The following is a 25,505-nucleotide window of genomic DNA, read 5'->3' on the forward strand; positions in this document are numbered from 1 at the left end:
AGTTTAAAATTCAACCTACTATAAATACCCACTGTTATGGGTTTATTAGAGCATTCCCATTAGCTCTTCTATAAAAAATGTCATTTTGACATACAAAAAGCTTACTTTATTATTTTGCCACATCATTTTACAATATCTCATTCATCACATGTTTTATTCTTTAATTCTATATATTAAAATAATATTTACAACACGTTAAAATAATATATTAACTCCTCCTCATCATCCACCATTGCCACAACAACACCGACAGCCACCACCGGCACAAACCCACATCCACCAACATCACCTTATAAAAAATAAAAATAAAAATAAAATCCACAACAACCCAAAAAATAACCACCACAACCACCCAATAATCACCACCACAACCACCAAATTGCCGCCACAACCACAGTACCATTGCCACAACTAACCTACAACCCACCACATTTACAAACCTTAAAACCCATCCCAAATCAAACAAACCAAAAAGCAAAACCCACCACTGCAAGCCAATTGAGAGAGATCCGATGGTGGGAGGCTCTAATGATGTGGTGGATGGCACGGCAAGCTCGGTAGCATGGTGTGGCATGATGATGGTAGGGTGGCGTGGCGTGGTGTGGTGATCAGGCCATGGGTTGCTATGGATGTGGTGGGTCGGCTTGTGGCGGTTGGGATGAGTTCCGATTGGGTTATGGGTTGTTGATCAAGCCATGGGTTGCTATGGATGTGGTGGGTTGACTTGTGGTGGTTGGGATGGGTCGGTGTGGTTGTGTTTGTGGTCAGGTTCGTGGGTCATGGCAAGGCGGCGACTTGGTGAGGTTTGCTACTTTGTGAAATTGGTGATGGCTTGGTGAGGTCTGCTACTTGGTGAGATCGGCGGTGTGCTCTAGAGAAAGGAAGAAAGGAGAAGCTGAGAGTGAAAATGAGTGAGGAAGAGAGACTTAAGTAGATGGGAGAGAGAAAAGACAAGTGAGAGAGGAGAGAGAAAAGTAAGAATAAAAAAATATTAAAACTTTTACAATTTTTGTCCATACCGTTCCAAACATAAGAGCATACTGAGCAAATGCCAAAATTTTTTAGCATTTGACACATCTTATGATGGTCTGTCTTTGGTGTTTGGTGTGCCAAATGCCAAATATTTGGCATTTAGCACACCTGATGGTAATGCTCTTAAATAATACACACATTGTAATAGTAAATATGTATTCGCTAAAGGCTTTCATTTGTGAAAACAAGTCGTCATATTGGACCACACCTGTTTGGTTAAACCATCTCTCATAACCCATCACTCATATCCCATAACTCAATTTTCAGTTTTTGAAAACTCTTAAAAGTTGTTTTTAGTTTTCATGACTCTTATCTCTCTCTCACTTTTTTTCTCTTACTTCCACTTAGTCTCTTTAAGTATTTTATTATTCGTCATTTTCTTTTAACACGGTTTCACAGTCACTTTCTATAGCCTATACTAGATTCAAGCAGCTCACCACCAAACATTGCTTGCCTCGGTTTTTGACTGTCTTTGTCTAACCACTTCTTGCCACTATTTTTCTCTGTACAGGGAACCTTCCACTTTGATTTTCATGTAGATTTTCATTTTGCGGTCCACTTTCCTATTTGAGGCTCTTTAGTTATACAACTTGGCCTATCACTCGTTCTTTTTGGGTTTCATCTGTGTAAAATTCACTAACTTGCTCACATATACTTCATCCTCTGCCAATATTCCTTGATCCACTAGTGCAGCCGTCCTCCGACCATAGCAAGCATTATTTGGTCACTAGTCAAGCAGTTATTAGGCCTTTGTAGCCATCATCAATCATTCATGTCTTTGTTGTTCACTACCATCACCAACATTTTACATCATTTATTGAACATTATGCGTAGCACATTCTACATTTCAATCCAATCACTCATGATCATCTTTAATGTCTTCGCAAGCTTACATTCTAAACTCAAGATTTCATCAGACTTCCATCTTGAGTTTGAGGGAGTAATGTTAAAGATATCATAGGTCAACTCCTGTCAAGCCCCAAATCCAATCCTAATCATTGATGTGAAAGCAATACACACACACACACATATATATATTAATGGGAGAAAGAAAAACATTATAATTCTACTTGTATTGCAATTTTTTTTTAAAAAAAAAACTTGGATTTGAACCATAATTTTCATAATTATTACCCTTTAACATCAAACACCTTATTTAATGTATCAAAAGTCCTTAATAGTGAGGAAGAATCTTTTGCATCCTTTGCTCATTTTATTGTTGAAGCTAAATATTATACAAATGCTTTATGTTTTCTTAGTTATTCTCATACTCATAGAATAAGTAATAATTATGTAACTTATAACTTTGCTAAACATGTCAGTGGTCTATCCGTGTGGATGAAGGATTCATCCACACCTCAATAATGTACTTTTAGCTTATCACAGCTAAGTCTTCCTTTAATGATGATTTCTAGTATTTTTTCTTCTAAAAAAACAAAACATGAATATATTTCCTTTTTTTGTTGAAAAGATTTTATCATATATTTCTTAGCCAAAAAATTGTAAGGTTTTCAAGTTTTTCATTCATAATCAAAATTGTTATAACTCTTTTCATATAGTTCATGCGTCACATATTGTCATAGAGTTATCAATTTACAATATATGTAGGTTTTTTTTTTTTATTATTTTTTTTTTTATGTGATGTGGGTAGTTTGTTTTTTAAGAGCAATGTGGGGTATTCTTTTTAATAGAACATTTGGTTGTGTACATGTGTAGTAGGAAGTTTATTTTTTTGTAATAAACGTTAGGTAGGAACTTTATATATATCTGTCTACTATATTGTGGGAAGTTTTTAGCCAATACGTTTTTTGTTTTTAATTTATTTTTCTATTTATGAATTTTTTTGAGAAAGATTCTATTTATAATTTTAACCTCATCTCATATGTTTTAGAAATAAGGATAGATTAATTAAATTATGGATATTTTTCGAAGTAAAAAAAGAAAATAATTAATTTTCCAAATCCTCCTAATATATATATATATATATATATTGATAATAATTTAAATGGTTACAATAGGATTTCATGAATTTGAATCTTAAATATCTATGGTTTTTTTTATGGACTTAAATATTTATATTGAAAACACTATAAAGTGATAATTGAGCTACACAATTCTTAATGTAAAATTGGAATTAATTCAATTGAAACTAAAACTAAACTCTTTGATTTATTTTATTTTATTTTATTTATATATACCATTATCCCAATTATAAACTTTTCTGTCCATAACACCTTCCCCTTCAAAAACTTCACAATAACCTTGCATTTCTCAACAACCTTGACATCCACTCCATTCCTCACCAGTCACCAGTGGTGAAAAGAACAACCAAGAGGCTGTGGCCACCACGAACCCAATGGTCAATGGTCTAGCCACAGCCCAATGCAACCAACACCCACTTACCCAACCCATAACACATTTTTTTTCACCCAAAAACTCCACCACCAAACACACCCCATGGATCAGGAAAAAGCACATGAGTTCGTCAGTTCCCACATGGGAGCCACACGTGTGACGTAGAACAATAGCAACTCGTTCGCGCATGAGACCTCTAGAAACTATGAAAGCAGCCCACACGGCGGGAAAGTGGGTCCACTTCTGTTTTTCTTGTCTCAATAACACGTTTTCAAAGGCCGACGTACAGGTTAATTTATATATTATGTGACGCAGCAGAACATTGCTTACCAAGGTTTTAAGATTTTTCCACCTCTTAAGTCTTATACTCTTATCCCAGAAATCTTGTAATGAAGTTGAAAAGTAAAGGCTCATCAATGATCCAACGGTGGTTCTAGCTCAATTCCGAGAGTGACACTCACTTTAGCATTGCACAAATTTAAAACAATATCCACGAGTTAAATAGACCATGCAACAATATAGGCCTAGCACATTCTTTGGGTGCACATGTTGCTTGTAATCATTGGTAGCCACTGTTAGAGCAAAAAGCAAGGCTTTGGTAGAAAAATTTAGAGGCAATTTAGGGGGTGTTTTTCAAATTGGAAATGATTTTTTTTTTTTTTTTTTTGTGTGGTGTTTTTGGTGGTTTTATTGAGATGGGTATTTATCATTTTGCTTAATATTGATGTGATGGGGAGGCAAGAAATTGAGATGAAATCTGGGAGGGACTTTGGTGGGTCAGATGTAAGTGGGCCCATATCAAAGGAGAAAGGATGAGCTTGAAGATTTTGGGATGAGAGGGAGGAGTCTGAGTTTGCCTCCTTGGGGGATTTTTGGGGCAATGAAGTATGTGTAGCATTGGGAAAAATATACCCTCTATTGGGTATATGTATCTTCTCACTCACAGTATATGTTAGTAAAACTCTTGAATTCATCTTCAGTAATTACTCTTTTTTGTGTTGTTTTTATTTATTTATTTTTTAGAAATTGTTTTCCTTTTTGTTGCTCACTTCAACCTTAAGTTGTGCCTTAATTAAAAAATTGTTCTCTGACTTTTAGAATATGAACCTCCTAAGAAGAAGAAAAAAGAAAACGGTTTTATTCCTTCTGATTTATTTGTTGTGATCCTGACCAAATATATTCCCCCATATATATGGATTTCTGAGTCATCTTTGTTGACCCATTACAAATTTATTAAGTCAAATTTTGATGGTTGCAAAGGGGGCCACGTTTTCCCTTTTATTTAATATATATATATATATATATTTAGTTATTTACTTTTTGACAAATTTTATGGTTTTTATCTTTTTTTTCTTAAATAATAAATTGGTAATTATGATAATTATTATTAAATATTTATTATGATTGTATTTGTATATGAAATTATATTCTAGTATTAGACACAAGGATGACAATGGGGTGGGGTGGGGTGGGGCCGAAGGATGGGATTTTCACCCTTGTCCCGCATGGTTTTGTCTTCTGCCATTCTCGCCCCGCCCCTTGGGGTCCTGTGAAGCCCTGCCCCACCCCGCAAAACTCTAGTTTTTGTTGATTTGCCCAAAGTTATTAATTTTTTTTTAATAAAACCTATTTCATTAATAAAAATATACTTGACATTACAAATAAATTTGTCCCATCAAATCAAACTAATTTTTAGCAAATACTGAATAATATGATCCAATTGTTTAACAAGAGACTATCACAATAAAAACAAAAAATCTCACAGTACAAAATCAATGATTCAATGGTATATAAATTTGTTTCTAATAAAGACAAAAAGAAAACGTTAAAATTGGTACCTTATTTCCAACATTGCTAGAGAGAGAGAAAAAAAAAAAAAAAAAAACAGAGAACCACATTAAATAAAATATAATAAGCTGATAATATGTTTGTTTAAATTATAGAGTTTTAAGGTATGAAAAATTTACAATTTAACCCTTATCAACGCAAGGCGGGGTGGGGCGGGTCGAAAAAGTCTAAATCCATTCCCGCCCTGTCCTGTGGTGCGGGACTAAAATCTCTCCCCATCCCCACCCACCACCTTTGCGGGGTGGAGAAAACCTGCACGGGACGAAGCGAGGAGGGGTAGATCAAGTGAGACGGGGTAAAATTGCCATCCCCAATTAAACATTTATAATGATTGTGTTTATATATGGATTTATATAGTCTACTGTTTAAAAAGAAAATATAACATACAAAGATACTTAAATATAGAATCAAATTTAAATTTAATTATTATATACATATATTTTAAAATAGTGACATGTAAAATTGTGAGCCCTCAAAAGTTTATCTAGCATAATTTTATGAGGTCAACCAAAAATTAAGCAACTTTGATTTTATATACTAGACAATAACCCTTGCAATGCAGGGAAAACTTCAATAAAATATGTTTTTAAAAAAATGATTCTTTCCTTGTTTTATTTTTTAATATAAATATGAAATTTGATAATTATTAATAGAAATTTATTTTTTTAGAAAAAATAATAGAAATTTATTTTGATGTGTTTGTATATGAAATATTAAATATGAAAAAATTGATAATTATGGAAGTTATTGATAGGTATTATAAAGACTGTCATTTTATAAGGAACTATTAAATATGTAATTATGGTAATTAAAAAAAAAAGGCAAAACTACACTATTAGTCCCTAAAGTTTACCCTGTGTGCGCAATTAATCTCTTAAGTTTCAAATGAGCGATATTAATTCTTTAAGTTTTTAAAATGAATTTTGTATTAGTCTTTTTATTAACTACCGTTAATAGTATTGTTTACGTGGCTAACAAAATAATGATTTAGCAATTTTTTAAATGTTGTGGCATATTTTAATGAAAATTTTCAAAAACTATTTTACACGTCAAAATCCTTAATCCCAAAAGACTTGACCTAGCCATTCCCCCATTTGATATTGATAGACTTAAATGCATGAGAAAGCAAGTTTGCTTGGAGGGGAGAGCATTGTTCTTCCATGGCTGACTCGAGTGTCGCACCAATCCACCATATGGCACCATCCGCAATGACGTTGCAATCAATCCATGGGTTTAAAATTGTGGACAAAACCGTATGGGTATTGAGATTCAATCATGGCAAACATATATTGTATATCGTGGAGCGAAGAGTGGATTGCAATGGTTGTTTGCATTGCTTGCATTTGTTTTTGGGATATATAGATATGCATCGAAGTTGGGGGATGTGTGGGTTTTTTTGGATCTAAAATAAACCAAATCTGGAGCGTAGAAAGCATTGATCCTTATGCATTGTAGTGGTTTAATGACTGAGTATATCTCATTTGTGAACCTTTGCATTAGTATTTGTCAACCGTTTGAGTTTAAAACTAAATGATTGATTAAATTATGGGTCATTAGCAAAGGGTCTTGCACAGTTTCAAATAAAGATGGTTATGGTGGGAAAGATCAATGGAATGCAGATGGTGCCATTCCGGTGGATCGGTGCGACTCTTACAACATCCATGGAAACCAACAATAGTCTCGCAGGCAACTTTTCTCTCTTATGCGTTTCAGAAACTGACAAGGAAAGGTCAGATGACTCAGATCAAGTATTTTGATATTGGTTTTTGAAATTTATTCATTCAAAAATTTCACATCATTAAACAGAATATAACAGATCATTATTTCGTTAGCCACATAAGTAATATCACTAACTTCAGTTAATAAAGGACTAATACTGCTCATTTTTAAAACTTAAGAGAGTAATAACACTCACTTATAACTTGAAGGACTAATTGCGTTCACAGGGTAAACTTTAAGGATCGATAGTGTAATTTCGCCTAAAAAAAATCATTTCTTTTTATTAAATTTCATACTTTTTTTAGAAACTGTTAAATCTTATACTTGAATCATAATATTTTATTTTTTTATATGATATTAAATTTGGTCTGGTTAATATTAATTCATCGAGTTATATTAGTTTGATTAGTATTAAATAAATTATTTAATTGATAATTATACATAAAAGACTCCTCTTAAATTTATTGCATTATTCAAGTATCGTATCAAATGTAGTATAGAATACATAATAAAGAGGAATTTGATGTAATTTGTGATTTGTGACCTTTTTCTTAAAAGGTAGAGATTGCGTGCATATATACCATTACAATTCATAATTCAAATATGATATGTTTTCTCTTTTAATTATTAATATGCTGTGTTTGTCCATAATAGGAGAAGGAGAAAAAGAAGAAGGAATCTTTATTTTCTTTTTTCTTTTTTTTATTCCACTACCCTGTTAGCAACCAATTACAATTAATCTTTATATTAATATATCCCCAAGAAAAGAGAACAAGAAAAATTCTGACAAAAGTTAATTCACAGAATCTCATGCTTTATGGGAAACAAGGAGACGAGTAAGAACAATGTATCGTCATTGATCAAATCCTAAATGCACAAAAAGCTAAGCTGATTGGAAATAAATATTTTTATAAAAAAAAAGATCTTATGGTCGATCACCATAGTTTTGTACTTTTGCTTTCAGGGGCTTTCATTTTTGTCCTTAAAATAAGTGAAAAAATGAAACCAGATAACTTGGAATCTTGGATGGTGACCCCAAGTTTTGAGTAAATTGCAAGTTTGCAACGTATAACACTGCAATATGAATATATAAACCACTTCTCAAAAGAGAACATATAAACCGGCCCTTAAGTATATACTATATACCAATACCATGTGATTGGGCAAAGAAACCATTATAATATGGTAGTTATGCTGGCTGGTCCTTCTACCTCAAGATTAGTTCCTTCTTTTTTCAGTAGAAGATTTTGTTATTCATCAGCAACGAAGTTTTTTTTTTTTTTTTTTTCCTCGAGCATGCATCCATGGGGGAAAATAATAAAAAATATAGCCCATCAAAGCACGCAAAAGCAAATAAAAGTTTTTGGCAAGGCATGTATCACTATGTGGAACCAAACGTGAAATCCATGATCCATCCCATGCAACAATTAGCTATTCCTAAGCATAATTAGCAAAAGAAATCAACAGGGTTTGCGGTGTAAACGTGTAGTGGTAAGACACTTGGGCCAACACAACTTAAGTCGTAAGTTTGAGCTTCCCCCATGCACTAGCAATTTATTGGTGTTCATTTTGCTAAAAAAAAAACCCTTATTGGTGCTCATTATACTCCTGTATTGCATACATAATGGGGGTTTTAGCCCAGGAGTGTTTAGTGTGCTTCTATAGTGACCCTAGGTGGGGAAACAGTGGTACGCTCGAGGAATATTTTTTAAAGGGTTCATTCAAATTCTTGTTGAAGAGGTTGAAAATGACCTCTTTGTAAATAATATTTTCTTATTTCATCTTCATCATTTGGATAATAATATAGATTTTTTCTCATAAGTCGTCACTAATGATCTAAATGAAGTTTTTTCAAGTCAACACGAGTTCTTTTAAAATACAAATCTTAGGTAAAAGATGAATCTTGTGGAAACATGTGATTTCCTTATAAAATTTTTATCCATAATACTAATAAGATAATTAATAAATGGATTCTCAAAAAAAAAAGAAAAGATAATTAATAAATGATAATTATAAGTTCATTGGACATATTATTTCTTAGTATAATGAAAATATTAAATATTGTTGTTAAAATTAAATATTTGAAATCATTACTATAACAAAGTACCATAATAAAGTTATTAATTATTGTTGTTAAGTAAACTTTAATTATTATTGTTTAGAATACTTTAGTTTATTATTTATTAGTGTTTTTTTTTTTTTTACTCTTTTCAATTTTTAATTCAATGGGAAGAATTCTTTAATTTATTGTTGTTAAGTAAACTTTAAATATATTTAACAATTCAACTCAACTTTGCAAACTTATTGGTCTTTGTAATTCATTGGGAAGAATTTTGTTGTCTTTTACATTACTCTATAAAAAATTCAACACAACAATACAATCATTAAAAAAAGAAAAAAGAAAAAGGAAAAAAAAAAGAAATTGGCTTCACTCCCCACTGTCCCACACCTCACTTTCACTACCTCACACTTAATTGTCTTTTAGTGTTTACACTTTATACTTTATTGCTCACTTAATTTTCTTTTTATAAGATTTAAGATCAACAAATTACTAATTTTTGTCATTGGACTTGCTATTTTTTTCAGATCAAATAAGTTTGTTGTTGACTTTTTTTTCTTTTTGTTTAAAAATGTCAAGATAAAGGTTGGTGTTGAATTTATTTAATATTGGGCTTCTCTTAGGGGGTTTCAAAATTTTATTTTAGGAGAGTCATAACCAAAAAATTATAAAATATTATATATGTATAAAAAAAAATTGTCTCAAGTCAGGGGTTCAATTGAACTCCCTCAAGACAATGTGGTGCCGCCACTACACCGGTCACCCCTAACCATTTATTGCTTACCAAAAATTAAATTTTGCACAATGAATTATCTATTTAAAAATAAATTAAATATATTGTCCAGTTTAAAAGTGCTATTATATCTAAAAATGAGATTTTAAATAATTGTAGATAAATTAACTTACAAAATAAACATACTTACAATCCACGGAAGGAAAATTAATGTTGCTAACTTTAGAAAGTGTCAAAGCTCTAAAGATCAGAAGAGAAGAGAGGAAGAAGATCAGAAGCAAAGAAAAGAAGCGGTGAAGATTGAGTCTGGAGTTAAACGACAAAAGCAGCAGTTAAACGACAAGTCTAAGTAAAGCTACAAGTAGTTTTTAGTGATTTAATTATCTCACACATGTAAATACACGTGACTTGTGTTCACACGTGCTAGAACTAATTTTTGAGAATACTAAGTTAGTTAGTTAGTTCTGTACTTTGTGTATATAAATAGAGTTATTGGTGTAGATTTCGATTCAATGCAATCCAGAGTTATTGTTGTCTCTCAATTTTAATTTTGTTAAGATTCTGTTAGAAAGGTATAGAGAGCATAATTCATGGGCATTCAACGAGTACTTGGAGGAAAAAAAATTGTTTTTTCATTGATATTAAACGTTTCTTTTCAACAAATTCAAAAAGGGTTAGGGGAGTTCTGAAATTTAGCAATTTGGTATGGATTAAGAGGCCGGCAGAATCAAAAGTTTAAAATTTAAATATTTGGCTCTTGGAACAAAATAGAGACATAATAATAATAATAATAAAAAACAAAAAAAAACCAGAAGATGTAAATCTGTTTCAACTTTCAACCTATATGGAATCTTATCAATTACACGTAGCCCGACTGATGAAACATGCCGGATTGTATTTTGTTAAATTATCAATTGTCTTAAAATCTTAAACTTTTTGAGAAATTGGAAATTTAATATGATATGAGAATAAGATGTCCTAAGTTCAATCATTGTCTCATCCACACTGCCTTCCATTTAAAATTCCACATGTTTGGCTTTAACTATTAAAATTGAGTTTGAGCTCATGCGTAAAAAAGAGTGCTAGAATTATGTAGGTAAATAATAAAATTTACCATATTTTAATAGTTTAAACTTTTAAGTAAGAAAATTGGTAGTTTAACATATTTCATCATTATGAGTCATGAAATTATAACATGAAAATTAATATAAAGATGGTATATTAATTTTTGAACAAAGTTTTTCTCCAAATCAATTTGAAGGAATTTTTCCCAATCTACTATGTGGCAATTTATAAGATTATGTTTGTGTATTATTTAAATAAGTCATGTGATTTATTAAAAATGTCACGTGACTAAAATTACACACTGATAGTCTTCTCAAATGACAAAATTTAGTTACAAAATTGGTTGTACCCTAAGGCTATAACCTTACTCAATATCTTTTTATTGGAGATGATTTTTGACAAATCCATCATTGGATTACATTTTTTTCTTATATTCTCCATGCTTGCAAAATTTCTAGAAAATTAAAGATCAATAGTTATGTCATCAATAAATTGTTTAAATTGCAAGTTTTTGTAGTTTAAAATTATGTATAAAATATAAACTTATAGATCATATGGTTAATAATATCCGATTGACACAAAATTTGACATGTGTATTAAGAGCGTAAAAAACATGTAATTCAACGGTTAGATTTTCAAAATATGGAATAATATTTATTTTATTGAGTAAGATTGTAGTCTTAGACTACAAACTATTTTGTAGCTAAACTTTGTCCCTTCTCAAATGCCACGTAGTGGGTTGTCGCGTAGTGAGTTGTAGGAAAATTCTTCCAAAATGAATTGGAGTCAAATTTTTTCCTTAATTTTTTGAAATAATAGGGGATTTTTTTTCTTCTCCAAACTAGTTTAGAGAAAAACCTTTCAAATTCCTATATCTTTTTATTGGATGTGAATTTTGAAAATATAACCGTTAGATTGCATATTTTTATTAATCAAATTTTTAAATTTCAAGTTTTTGTGGTTTAAAATTATGAAAAAAAAAGAGTTTATTAATTGAATAATAAATAATATCCAATTTAAAAAAAAAAATTTATATGCGTGTTAAGAATATAAAGAACATGTAATCCAATAATTAAAATTTCAAATTCATGTTTAATAAAAAATAAAAAATTATAGGAAGACGTAGAAGGTTTCTACCAAAATAGAGTACTCCCTAATGGTCTTGGCCCAATCTGCCATTATTGCCCAATCACATATGTAAAAAGATATATGACATATATGGCGAAAATGGCCCATTACCACTATCTAGCAAAAAAAATTAGCAATCTACCACTTTTGGGAATATGTAAGAATGTACCACCTTTTTGAAAATAGAGTTTGTGAAACTCAAGTTTGCCATGAAACTCGAGTTCCAAAAACTCGAATTCTTTGAAAAAATATACTTCAAATTTTCCGGAAATTTTTTTATGGTACTCGAGTTCAAGAAACTCGAAAACCATAAAAAAATTTCAAAATTTTTCCATGGTACTTGAGTTCATGGAACTCGAATACCATGAAAAACTCGATTTCGGCAAACTCGAGTACCCAAAAAGTGATAGATCCCTACATATTTTCGAAACAATGTAAATTGTAACATAATTTGCAAAAAAAAAAAAAAAAATGCTATTTGGCTATTTTCGCCCTAACATACATGGTAAACCATAGAATACTTGTGGTGGAAACGAGGTTCCACCTATGGCCCTAAAACTAAAAGGCTTGTAGCGAAGAGGCGTGGACCCATGGTAGGGCTCATTATTTTCGGCAAATTACATCACATTTCTTTGAGGTTGTTGAGATCTTAAATTCTTAATTCAGACTAGAAGTGATCTAGTTCCCATAATAGCTTGATGCAGCCTAAGAAAGATGCTGGGTTAGTTTGCTGTGTTGGCTGTAATTAAGATCAATTATAGTTGCAGAGTTTCTAGGTTAGTTTGTATGTCCTTGCTTGTGAGCTTTCCTCATTAATTTTTCCCATTTTCATTCACGAAATTTGTCAAATTTCAGCCTAGGGTGCCCTAGCTAAAGTTAAGAAATTTATAATTGAAGTTTTTTTTATTATTTTTTATTTTTTTAAGATACATAATATCTAATTAATTTGATTGGCTTGAGAGTACTTAAAAAAAATAAAAAATATAAAAATATAAAAAGAGAGGTCTAGTCTGACTGGATTCAATCATGTTGTGTAAGTGGGAACAGTGCAAAATGAGAATGGATTTTATAGCTTATTAGAGCATTTACAGCAGTGGAGCTAAAAGCTATAATGCTATTTTAGCTCCACCAATATACCAAAAAAGCCTTACAGCAATGGAGGCAAAGCTATAATTTTTAGCTGATTTGCTACAGTGCACATCTATCTATAGATGTGCACTGTAGCAAACATCTAAAAAAAAATTTATTCAACTTCCGATTAAAATAATCCTTAACTTACTTTATTTTTTTTCATTTATTTTATTCAATCTCACCGTGCTCTCTCTCATCATCACCCTCAAAGTCAATTCTCTCATCAAACTCTCATCTGTCAAGCTTTCATCTCTCTCATCTCCCAGCCCACACCGTCGCCGTCGCCGTCGCCATCCCAGCCACGCCGTCTGTCAAGCTCTCATCTCTCTCATCTCTCAAGCCCCCACCCAGCGCCGACAATCTAAGCCCCCGCCCAGCACCAACGACCCAAGCCCCTGCCCAGCGTCAACGACCCAAGCCCCGCCCAGCACCAACGACCCAAGCCCCTGCCCAGCACCGACCCAAGCCCTTGCCCAGCGCTGATTGATCTCTTCGTTCTCCGCCCCTATCTCTCTGCTATCTCTCTGATTGGGTTTTATGTTGATGGGTTCTATTTTTATTTTGATGAATGGGTTTTGATTTTGTTGATGGTTGATGAATGGGGTTTGTTGATGGTGGCTGGGTTTCTCTAGTTTCGTGGTGGCTTTTGGCTAATTTGATTGTTGATGATGGGTTCTATTCTATTTTGATGAATGGGTTTTGATTTTGTTGATGGTTGATGAATGGGGTTTGTTGATGGTTGATGAATGGTGGCTGGGTTTCTCTGGTTGATGAATGGTGGTGGTGGTGGAGTTGTGGTGGTGGTTGTGGGTGTGGTCGTGGTTGTGGTTGATGGTAGAGGTGGTTGTGGTTGGTCTCGTGGATGTTTTTTGGATAGTGGGTTATATTATTTTATTGTATGAGATATATTATTTTATTGTGATGTTTATATTATTTTATTATGTTAAAAGTTAAAATAGATCCACTGCTACAGCATATGTGTATGTAAAATAAATAAAGTAACTTTTGGTGGAGCTAAAAAGCTAAATTTTTTGCTCCACTGCTGTGGATGCTCTTAATAAGCAATTAATTTAGTCTTTCAGACTTTCAGTAATGTTAGAAATACAAACTATTTTACAAATTTTTGACAAATTGGTATGGTCCACATCAATTATTAAAAAACTAAATTCACACATCAAATTTTATTAAAAACTTGTTTATAATTAAAAAAACAAAAAAATTTAAAAGACCCAAACTAAGAAAAAGAAAACACAACTCGAACTAGAACATTTCATCTTCTCTCCACCTTCACCGCCGGAGTAAGCTTGAACACAGCCGACAAGAACCATACCTCATATTTAACAAACTTGATTATAAATTTTTAAAAAATTAAAACCCCAAAATTGAAAAGAAAAATGCTACGCCTATAACATTTTTACAGTAAATTATAAGTGGTTAGCTATTATCGGTTCTAATTTGAACTTATCACTCAAATTACTTTTTTACTCCCCAATAACAACTCGTAACAACGTATCACTTAAAATTTGTTGTGAAAGTACTGTGGACATAGCACTTCTCAATTATTATTATTATTATTTTTTTTTTTTTTAGGAATAGAAGCATTTCTCAATTGCAAAAGCTATTTGTGTTTCTCCAATGATGTATTTCTCCAGAGACCCATATGAGTTTTAGAAAATTGTATAAACTATATTACAAACCCAGTTGTGCAAAATTAAAATCCCGTTTGTATTTCTCCGGAGAAGACCTCCATTTTCATTTGTCATGCTGCCGAAGAAGTAGTTAAAAAAAAAAAAAACCCAATTGTACTTGACTTTTTGTTTTTTTCCCCTTTAAATCCACTTCTACAGAATGTCTTACAATGAGATTGTGTGCAACTCTCTACTTGATCGATGCCATTTTCTCAAGATCTTAATACTAGAACTCCTACTAGAAATTTCTAGATTTAGGAAATTAAGAGGAGAGCCTAGATCTCGGCAGTGTTTTGAGAGGATCTCTCTCTTTTAAGTTAGTCAAGTATAATATGTGGGTTCTAATAAGCTTAACTAGTAAAGTCTCTGATGGTTAAATAAGAAATCTGAGGTTCAATTCTCGCCTACACCAAAAACTGATCGGTGTCTTGATTTGATAATAAAGAGCTATTATCAGAAGTAGACGCCATAGGTTGAAACTCTCTAAAAAAAAGTATAATATAACCCCCACTATTTCTTTCTCTCACGTTATCCATATCCCTTAAAATTATGCACTCCTAAATCTCTTTAATCCTTCTTATTTATTTGTGGTAGTTAATAACTTATCTCTAATCTTAAAATTTAGTTTTTAATCTTACAAATTAGCCACTTACTGTTATATATATAGGTATATACATGGATATGTTGTAATAATGATATTTGAGTTTGAAGAATATTGTTTCATAAAGTGAAAATTCAAGTTTTGGAATTTTCTAAGTGAAAATTTGAAATTTAGCATTTTCGATTGGTCGAATCTTTGGCTCGATTGATCGAAAATGGTAAGAAAATAATCCTAGAGTCTCAGGATGTCTTGATCGATGTTTGATTCCTATTCGATCGATTGAACAAAACACTCGATCGATCAAAAGGAACTTTTGACCGATTGAAAGTCGAAAATTAGGATTTTCTACAGAATTTTCTGGTGACTGTTCAGACAAGTTGAAAAGGTTTCAAGCCTTGTGAACGGTTTCATGAAACATTTTAACTCTCCATACGTGTCTTTTGATGAAATATAACCTTATGCATATAAATAGAGGCTTATGTTCCCTTGAAAATAGTAAGTTAGAGAGAAATACAAGAAATTCTGTAGTCATTCTCTAGAATTGCTATCTGTAGAACCCAATATTTTGATTGTATCATGGGGACAAATTTACCATAACCCTTTTAGTAACTATAGTATGGGGGCAAATATTGTATAAGGAAAACAATATTGTGCCTTCAAGTTATCTATTTTCTGTTTGTCTTTTGTCTTGACTTTGTTCTTCTATTATTATTTTGTGTAATATCCCCAACACTTACTACACATTTATTACAGAAGTTAAAAAAGAAGAAGCTTAAATTCAGAATTTAGCAACTACCTTTAAAACCAAAAAATGGGATAGTAAATAAATAATTATCTGAAAACTGTAAAACAATTTGTGGTTTTAACATTACTCTTAATATTTTCGCTATATATATATATATATTTTTTTTTGAGAAGTCTTTTCACTATTTGATTTGCCTTGTTGCCATTTTTGGGTACAATGACATGTTATAAGAAACTAGTGCTAAACAAAAATATTTGTAAATCAAACTACACAATTCATTTTAAAATATTCAATTCGGACAATAACATTTTTCATTGTTAAATTTTTTTTATTATAGACAATATTCTTTGATAACATTGCACCACCAAGATGTGAGGTTATACACTTATACATTGTATAAAATGTGCATAAAAAGAGGAGGTATACCATACATTCGATGCATATATTCTTCATTTTACATGAAGGTGAACTTGACATACATGAGGTTTGCTTTTATGCAGGGTCGAAGTTAGAATTTTTTGTTTGAGGAGGCCAAATTTTGGTATTAATATATTAGTTTCGAGTAAGATAAATCATCGTACATATGCGTAAACGTACATACACAAATATAAACATTAATATTTTGATACTAGAGTAGGTCATAATGTATAAATATATTGCATATAATTAACAACTTTCAAATATGTATATTCACAAGATAATTTTTTAGGGGAACTTATCATCTTTTAAACTCCAATAAGTATACAAAAGCTGTCTAGTTTGATATTAAACATGTACAAAAAACGAATTAGAAAAAACAAAAACTATTGTCTCTATAACTACTAGACCAATTGACAATTTCTATTAATTTTTAAAAACATTATTGGACTAACTCAAATATTTGGGAGATCAACTTCTATTTTTATAGTTAAATATTTAAAGTTTTAATACTTATACATAATATAAAATAATTTTTTAAAATTTGGGGGCGGCCCCCAAGGCATGCTATAGCTCCGCCCCTGCTTTTATGTGAAAGGAAGAAAATATTCACCAGATGCATTTCGTATTTTCTTGCAGAAGTGAGCATAGGTTGATCATTTCATTATTATAGGCAAAATAACAGTTGGCATTGATGATATTGCACATGGGTGCCACGTTAAACATTATATGCTGCTTTTTCGAAGTGAGGAACACGTTGAACATAATATGCTGTTTTTTCCAGGAACAGATGAGGTTTGACTTTTCATTATGTCGCGTAAGTATATTTATCAATAATTTACTTGTTAATAAAGCATAAATTTATTGCGATTCTATATATACAAGTGTTTTTAGAGTAATGATTAATAATCTATTTAAAAAAAAAATTTAACACTACTTTTATGAGAAATAAAAAAATCTGTCAAAACATTAATTGTTTTTTTTTCTTTTTCCATAAAATTTTTCTTTAAATAGATAATCATTACTCTAAGGACATCCGTTAGCATTTCCAATTGTTGATGCTCATTTTGGTAGAAAAGCCCAATAGTAGGAAGAAATACAACAATATGGGAAGAAAAGAGTTAGAAAAACCATTAAGCCCATTAACCCCAAAATTAAAGGATGTAGTAATTGGGTTGGAGAAGCTCAAAAGACTTAGCAAAAGCCCATAGGAATGCAAAATTAGAATAAGTCGAGGATGCCCGAGGAAAGGAAATGGGTCGAGGATGCCCAAGGAGGAAGAAATGGGCTAAGGAGCTCATGGGTAATGCAATGGGTCAAGAAGGCTCGAAGTAGCATAAATGCAAGCCCAATGATAATGTTGAGCCACTGTAATTAAGTAAAAGGGAAAGCATACAGCAGGCTCGAAAAAGGCCTAGCAAGCATAGACCAAGCAATACCACGACATCAATAATAGAATGGCATGACAGAAATACTAGCAAGTCTACAAAAGGAGCAAAGAATGGGTTAAAGAGAGAAAAACCCACAATCAAGTAAGACCCAGCCTATGAAGAAAGCGAATCATAAAGAATGAAGGCTCAGAAACCCGTTCACACCACAAGAGGTCAAGAATGAACAGTAGAACGCACAGACGGGCCTTTAGGCCATAACAAACGCATGAGCAGCAGACAAGTTTTGGACACACACGGAAGTGGAGCACGCATAAGGCTCAGGCACCATGAACCTGTATCCAGCCAATACAGGAGTGGTGGGCCATGGGTCAAAGGTAAGAGAGGGTATAGTCTGGCGGTAGGGAGAAGGGGGAGCCTATTCTGGGGTTTCCCGCTCAAACCCTTTTGGGGGAAATATCTTGCTGGAAGGACATACCACCAAAAAGAGGGGAAAATGAGTTGAAATCACTAGGTGTATGCTATGAAGGATAGTGAGAGAGAATGCCCACCCTTATCCAGATGGGAATGCCACAGTAAATAAGCAAACAAAATAGATTTCTTTGTTTGGTAATGAGATGTGGTATGGCCAGCACATGTAAGTGGTGGTGGCTGGGCAATTGACAGATCAGTGGGTGGTCAGGAAGGATACCCACACCTAAACAAAAGTGGTTAAGGGGTAAAATGGTAAAAACTAGTCATGATAGACAGTATATAAGGAGACTCCGCCGTGCACAGCAACACAATATGACAACAATCACATCACCACAACACCAGAAAAACAATATCACATGAGCAAGAAATAAAAAGAAAAGAGTGGAAAAGCAGAGTAACTAAACCTAGAAAAGGAAAACAGTGAGAAAGAAAAGCAGAGAGTAGGCAAGAGTGTAATAGTAGACATGCACCAATAGACTAATTCATTCTCTCCCTCTAAAAGCCTACCCTCTATTAAGGATTAAAGATTTCTTGGGCATAAATCATTTAGGCCCATCTTCTCAAAGTGGGTAATTTCTACAGCAGGACCTTCTTGTGAGGTTATCCATATTAAGAAAGTGGTTCCCTCTTTGGTCTTAGTTTCGTAATACAACTAAGGATGGCAGACTAACCTTTTCTCCTTTAATCTTATTGATTATCAGTGTTACATTTTCTTTTATTATTTTTATCATTTCTTCTTATAATGCATTTTCTATTGTTGTGCTGCTCTTTTTTTTAATTGGGAATTTTTTGCTCATTTTGACTAACAGTAAGCGCTTATCTTTTATCGATGTTATATTATACTTGCCTGTCATAACTCTTTTGTAACAGTTTCATCTGCCATGGGCATGTGAACAAAGTTTCAACAAAGGGGTTTTAGTTTGCGTACAAGCCGATTCAAGGTGAATTGCAATTGGACTGATCCTAACTCTCCTATCCAGAACCTTTGGGCCGTAAGGTGGCAGGAGGTAGCCTAGCCCACAATCTCAAAAAGGCCCACCACACCAATGTTTTTATTAATATTAGTACATAGTTTTTTTTTTTTTTTTTTAATATGTAAGGGATTATTCAAGAAAAAGTGTAAATAATACGTGATTTAATTAATCAAGAAAAAAGATATAACAAAGAAAGAAAAATCATAAGTCAAGTAATGAAGATAGATATCTAAGAATTGTTGAGAATTGTTTAATGTTTTTGGAGCACGATAACATGGTGTTTCATATTTTCATATTCATGGTGAATTTTTCACTAATTAAATTCATTATGTGGTAGGTTTCAGTTAACTTAACTGGTAAAATCTTAGATAATTGAATAAGAGATCTGAGATTTAATCTTCGCTTATACCAAAAACTAATTGGTGTCTTGGTTTAATGACAAAAAACTATTATCTGGAATGGACGTCATAAGTTGAAACTTTCAACTGGTTGAATAAGAGATTTGGAGTTTAATTCTCGCCTATACCAAAAACTGATTGATGTTTTGATCCGATAATAAAAAACCTATTATCAAGAATAATCGTCATAAGTTGAAATTCTCTTAAAAAAAAAAAAAAATTGGATGATTCAATATTAACACGAGAGGTTGAAATATCATAGCATCTTGCTTGGAAGCACCTGACAATTACTTATTTATCCAATTAAATAGAACGGTAGGGAAGCCAAAAAGATTCTAACACGTTGTGAGTCTTGTGGCCGCTCTCTTTTCTGTTTTTTTTTTTTTTTTAATTGCTCTGACATCTCACATTAAATGATGAAAAGCACATTACAAAACTACTCACCACAGCATCATCAAGTGCATTAAAAGCACATTAGAGCATTAGCATTCTTTTAAGGCCTTCTTAGAGCATCCGCAGCCCAACTTGCATATCCTATATCTTGAGATAATATACCATTAAAGGCCAAAATTCACCAACATTCGGACTTGTAAACATTCGAAATTGTAAAATTTTTTACAATTGTGCTACAGTAGCATCTTATAAATAAGATGCTACTGTAGCATAATGGTATTTTTAAAAATTAATTTTTAATTGTCTCTCTCATACTTTCTCTCCTCTCTCTCTCTCTCATTATTTCTTTTCTTTTCTCTATCTTCATTCTCTCTCTCATTCTGCTCTCCTCTCTTCAGACTCAAAACCCCATAGCCACCACACCATGGCCTGGGGTTGCCGTGGCATCTCTACAATAGCATCTTGTTTGGATTTTTTTTGGGTTTGCCGTGGGTGGGTTGCGTGGGGGTTGCAGTCTCGGTGAGCATTTGGACTACTTGTTTGAAGGAGGAAGTGTCTGCTTGGACAAAGGTAGTCAGGTAAGGGTTGGCCGATTCGGATCTGGTGATGGGTTTTGTTGCTTGGCGTGGAAATGATGGTGGAGTTGGAGGTGGTGTGGGTTGCTGTTGTTGTTGCTGTTGTTGTTGTTGTTGTTGTTAGAGTCCATTGCCACTGCTACTGGTGCTACTGTTTGAGCTGTGGCTGTTTGGGGATGGCAGAAAAGTTGGGTTTTCATGGTTTCTATGAAAGATTGTTGATTCCATTTCTATATTTATCTCTCTCTCTCTCTCTCTCTCTCTCTCTGTGCATGAGTTTTTGAGAAAAAAAATATAAAAGAGAGAGGTTGAGTGGGTGCAGCAGTGGTGGGGTTATGGGGTTTTGATGGTGGTTGTGTGGGGTTTTGGGTTTGTTTACGGCGGTGTGAGAGAGAGAGAGAGAGAGACAGAAACGAGAGGAAAGAGAGAGATTATTATTGCAAATCTATATATTTTATTATGTGGATATATTATTTTAATGTATTGAATAGGGATATAAAAGTTGGGATGTTGGATGTATTGTAAAATGGTATTGTATAATTGATAAAGTAGCTTTTTGAGATGGTAAAATAGGATAGGATGAAATTTTCGGCTGTGGATGCTCTTAGTATTTCATAACTCAAAAATCTTTGCATCAAAAAATAGTATACCCCAATATTACAAAATTTTTTGCAATAGTGTTACAATACAATTCTAAACTTAGAATTGTACTGTAGCACTATGGTAAAAAAAAAAATTTATTCCACCTCTTTTCCGTTGGAATCAGATTCTTAACTGAAAAAAAGTGATAATGTGAAAGAAATAATAAAGAAAGATTAAAAAATAATATTTTAATGAAAAAGTAAAATAATAGAGTTTTTGGATGTAGGATGTATTGTAAAATGGTATGATATAATTGATAAAGTATTTTTTTGGGATAGTAAAATAGAATAGAGTAACATTCTTCAATACTGATGCTCTAAACAAAACTTCCTCTTACTTGCTATAAATGATGAAAAACGGTACATGTTTTTTTTTTCCTCTTACTTGCTATAAATGATGAAAAACGGTACATGTTTTTTTTTTTTTTTTTTTTTTTTTTTTAAGAAAAAAAGAATTGAGAATACGTGCAATATCTGGTGCAATATCTTTCTCTTATCTCACAAAATATTTTCACATTTTCACATTTTTACTCTTCTTCAACATTTTTATTTATTTAATAGTTTTTTTTTTTTGAGAAAGTTTTTTTTAGAAGGATTTATTTAATAGTTGAGATAGAAAGTTACCTCTTTTTTTTTTTTTTTTATATATATATATATATATATTTTTTTTTAGTACTTTCAATCTCGGTCATTGAAAAGTATTGCATCAAGTTCAATACTTATATATTGCATAATACATGATTTAACCAAGCAATAATAATAATAATAATAAAGAAAAAGAACATCATAAAATATGAACAAAATTTTTCTTCAAACTAATTTGTAGAGAAATTCTTCAAACTTTTCATTTTTTTTTTTAAAGTATGAATTTTGATAATTTAACAGTTGAATTTCATGTATCTTATATTCTTACTATGTTCTCATTCAAATCAAATGTTATTTATTATTTGATCAATAAATTTATTTTTTACACACAATTTTAGATCACAAAAATTTGACATTTTAACATTTGTTTGGTGATATAGCAATTGATCTTTGATTTTCTTGAAATTTTGCAAGAATGAAGGATATAATAAGAACATATAATCCAACGGTTAAATTTTCAAAATTCACATTCAAAATAAAGATATATAAAAAGTCTGAAGGATTTCTCTCAAAACCAGAAAGAAAATTTGTTCAAAAAATTCATAATAAACACAAGTGTAAACCATTTAAGAGCATTTTTAAAATATTGACATCTTTTAAAAATGAAGTTACAACATAAAAGTGTGGTATGCATCTTTGAAAAATGGGACACTAACTTTTGTCTAAGGACAATTGCAATGGTAGGTTGACTTTGACAAAATCAGCTAAAATTAAATACCCTTTTATTGCCTTCTCATCCATACCATTTCTTACTAATTGTGGAAAGAACAACCAAAAACTGGTCACCGCCACAAACCCAACCGTCAACGGCCCCGAAATTGCCCGATGTAACTGCCACCTGTTGGTCACCGTCTTCTTCACCACAACCTCAACAGCTGTGCACATGCCATGTAGGACAAAGAACCATGTTACCTCCCATGTGGGATGCACACGTGTGAAGTAAAAATATATTACTTCATGAGCTAGGCCTGACACTGCGAAGGTCGCAATTATGGCTGGTAGAGCAGCCCAACGTGACCCAATTACATTTGCAGAAATACGACGGATGGGAATGTAAATGGTAGGTCGTAGAATACTTGTAACCATAAGGTTCCACCTATGGCCCCAAAAGTCTTGTAGTGAGGTAGCAAGGTAGGGCTCATTGAACTATGGCTCGATCTCAAACCCAAAAATGGCTTGAACCGGGGCAGCAGCCAAGGCTAGGATAATTTCTCCAACAATGTAAGTGTTGCAACAATAAAGAATTAAAATAACATATGAATGTAGATTTGGTCTATAGTCATAGGCACATATTATCATGGCAAGAAACAAGGTTTTTATAACCAACAACATAGATCTAGGCACTTTTGTAGGATTATGGGATTTTGGGGTGTTTTTGTGAGATGGGCTTTTATTGTTTTTGGTGTTTGGAGGTGGGTCTTGTTTGAGTTTAATGGGAAGGCAAGCAATGGATATGAAATGAAGAAGTTTTGGTAGGGGTGGTGATAAAGGGCCTTGGTCAAAAGCAAAGAGGAGGAGCTTGAAGTTACCAAGCCAACCAAGGAAGAAGGCAGTAGAGCCACCAAGATGGAAAGAGTTGAGGTTACAAGGGGGCATGGTAAAGAGGTAAAAGATGGGGAGGAGGAAGAGGAGCCTTATCATTCCTCTTGGGATCTTTGCAACTATGTAGTAACAATAACAGAGATGTGATGGCTTGGCTGTGATCCATACCTTTATGAAGTTCTTGATTTCAGCATCCATTTCTCTTTTTTGCTTCTCTTTCTAGCACTGACTTAGCTGTGATGATGACTATGATCTATACTTTGACGAAGCTCTTGATTTCAACATCCAATTTTTCCTTCTCTCCTTTATTTTATGGTAAGTTTGGTCAACATGGCCACAACGCAAACCTTTACCGACTATTGTCCAGTCCTCTGATACAGGAGGAATGAGAAAAAAGTTCAAAACTATTTTTGATTTATTGAGCTGTTTGCACCTATTGTATGGTTTGTGGTTTTGACTTTTGAATGAATCGATGGTTCTGGTAATTAAGTGCAATAATGAGCTCAATAAATAATTAAGCGCAAAATCGATAGTTCTGGTATTTAACTTTTTTGAGTTTTTCTATATTTTAATTTAAATAAGTAAATTTATAGTTTTAAAAATTGCCTTTTTATATTTTCTTTTACAAAAATGAAATTAGCTGGTTTGAAGATCGTGTCCACCCAGTTACCCACTGTCTCCTGAGTGTACATTTGAATTAAACTTATTTTTACTGAAACTGAAAATTGAAAACACTGTAGTAAAATAATTTTTAAATATGTGAATAGTACCGTGGGATCCGTGAACAGTACATAAACAGTGCATAAATAGTATTTTTTGTCCCTTGCACAGTAAATTCATGTGATTTTATTGTTCACAGGCAAGAAAAAAAAGGATTGAAAACGTAAACGCAATACATAAACGCCAAATTAAGTGCAATCCAAACGGGTACTAAATGTTTACTTGTTTGATAATATTATTGTAATAATATTATTTAAATGTTATGAAAATACGTATGTATGAAAAAGTATTATAAAAATATATGTTTGTTTAAACAACGTAAACTTTTATTTAAACAACGTAACTAAATATATCCTAAATTTAACTGATTTGAAGATCGTTCTAAAAAAAATAATAATAAAAAACTGGCTTGAAGATCGTATCAACTGTCCACAACCTATACCATTACGCTAGATGCTTAAATGTTTTTATTTTTTATTTTTATTTTTTTAAATATTCTTTTTAGCTCATTAAGTATGGTACAGTACAGATTTGCTTTTAGATTTATACACCAATAAAACAAAATATTTTTTTACAATAACATGGGGTAGATGACTCAATTTCAAAATAAAATAGAAAATTAACAATAATATAAAAAGGATAAATTACTAATTTGATCCCTATCTTTTACACTAAATGTTAATTTGGTTCTTAACCTTTCAATTGTGTTAATTTGGTCCATAATCTTTTTAGTATCATGTAAATTTAGTAATTGTCGTTATTTTTTTAATAGAAAAAATTGATGTACCAAATGGAATAGTAAAAAAAAATTTCCATGTGACATCAATTCGCAATGTTTGGTCATAATATAGATTCTATCTCAACCTCCAACCTCTCAATTCTTGGGGTCTTTAATGTTCCTAACCTTTCTTACAATTTATTTCCTGTGGGACAATTAGCTGAGTTGGGTTATCACATTACCTTTGATTATTTTGGATATATTTTTCAGGATCTGAGGACGGAACAAGAGTTTGGGACCGGTCCCAGAGTTGGGCGTATGCTTCCCGTGAACAACCTTCATCTTCCACCTGTTGCTCCGGTTTCTTTTGTTGTTGCAGCTACTGCAGTTTTTTCTATTCATTCCCTTGCACTTTGGCATGCCTAACTTGGTCACGCATCTTCCTCTTGGGTACAACACTTGGCTTCTAGAAGTTTGTTAGGTTCAGTGTCCATAGAAAATTTTGACCGTGTTTCG

General features: G+C 32.4%; 2 pseudogenes; both read right to left on the bottom strand.

Annotated features, from left to right (window-relative positions):
* Window positions 1-3,303: 3,303 nt before the first annotated feature.
* On the bottom strand, window positions 3,304-4,361 carry LOC115956267 (annotated as a pseudogene).
* An 18,180-nt stretch (window positions 4,362-22,541) lies between these two features.
* On the bottom strand, window positions 22,542-23,969 carry LOC115958436 (annotated as a pseudogene).
* Between the last annotated feature and the right edge of the window lie 1,536 nt (window positions 23,970-25,505).

This window comes from Quercus lobata, chromosome 8, assembly GCF_001633185.2.
Source record: "Quercus lobata isolate SW786 chromosome 8, ValleyOak3.0 Primary Assembly, whole genome shotgun sequence".
Taxonomy (NCBI): domain Eukaryota; kingdom Viridiplantae; phylum Streptophyta; class Magnoliopsida; order Fagales; family Fagaceae; genus Quercus; species Quercus lobata.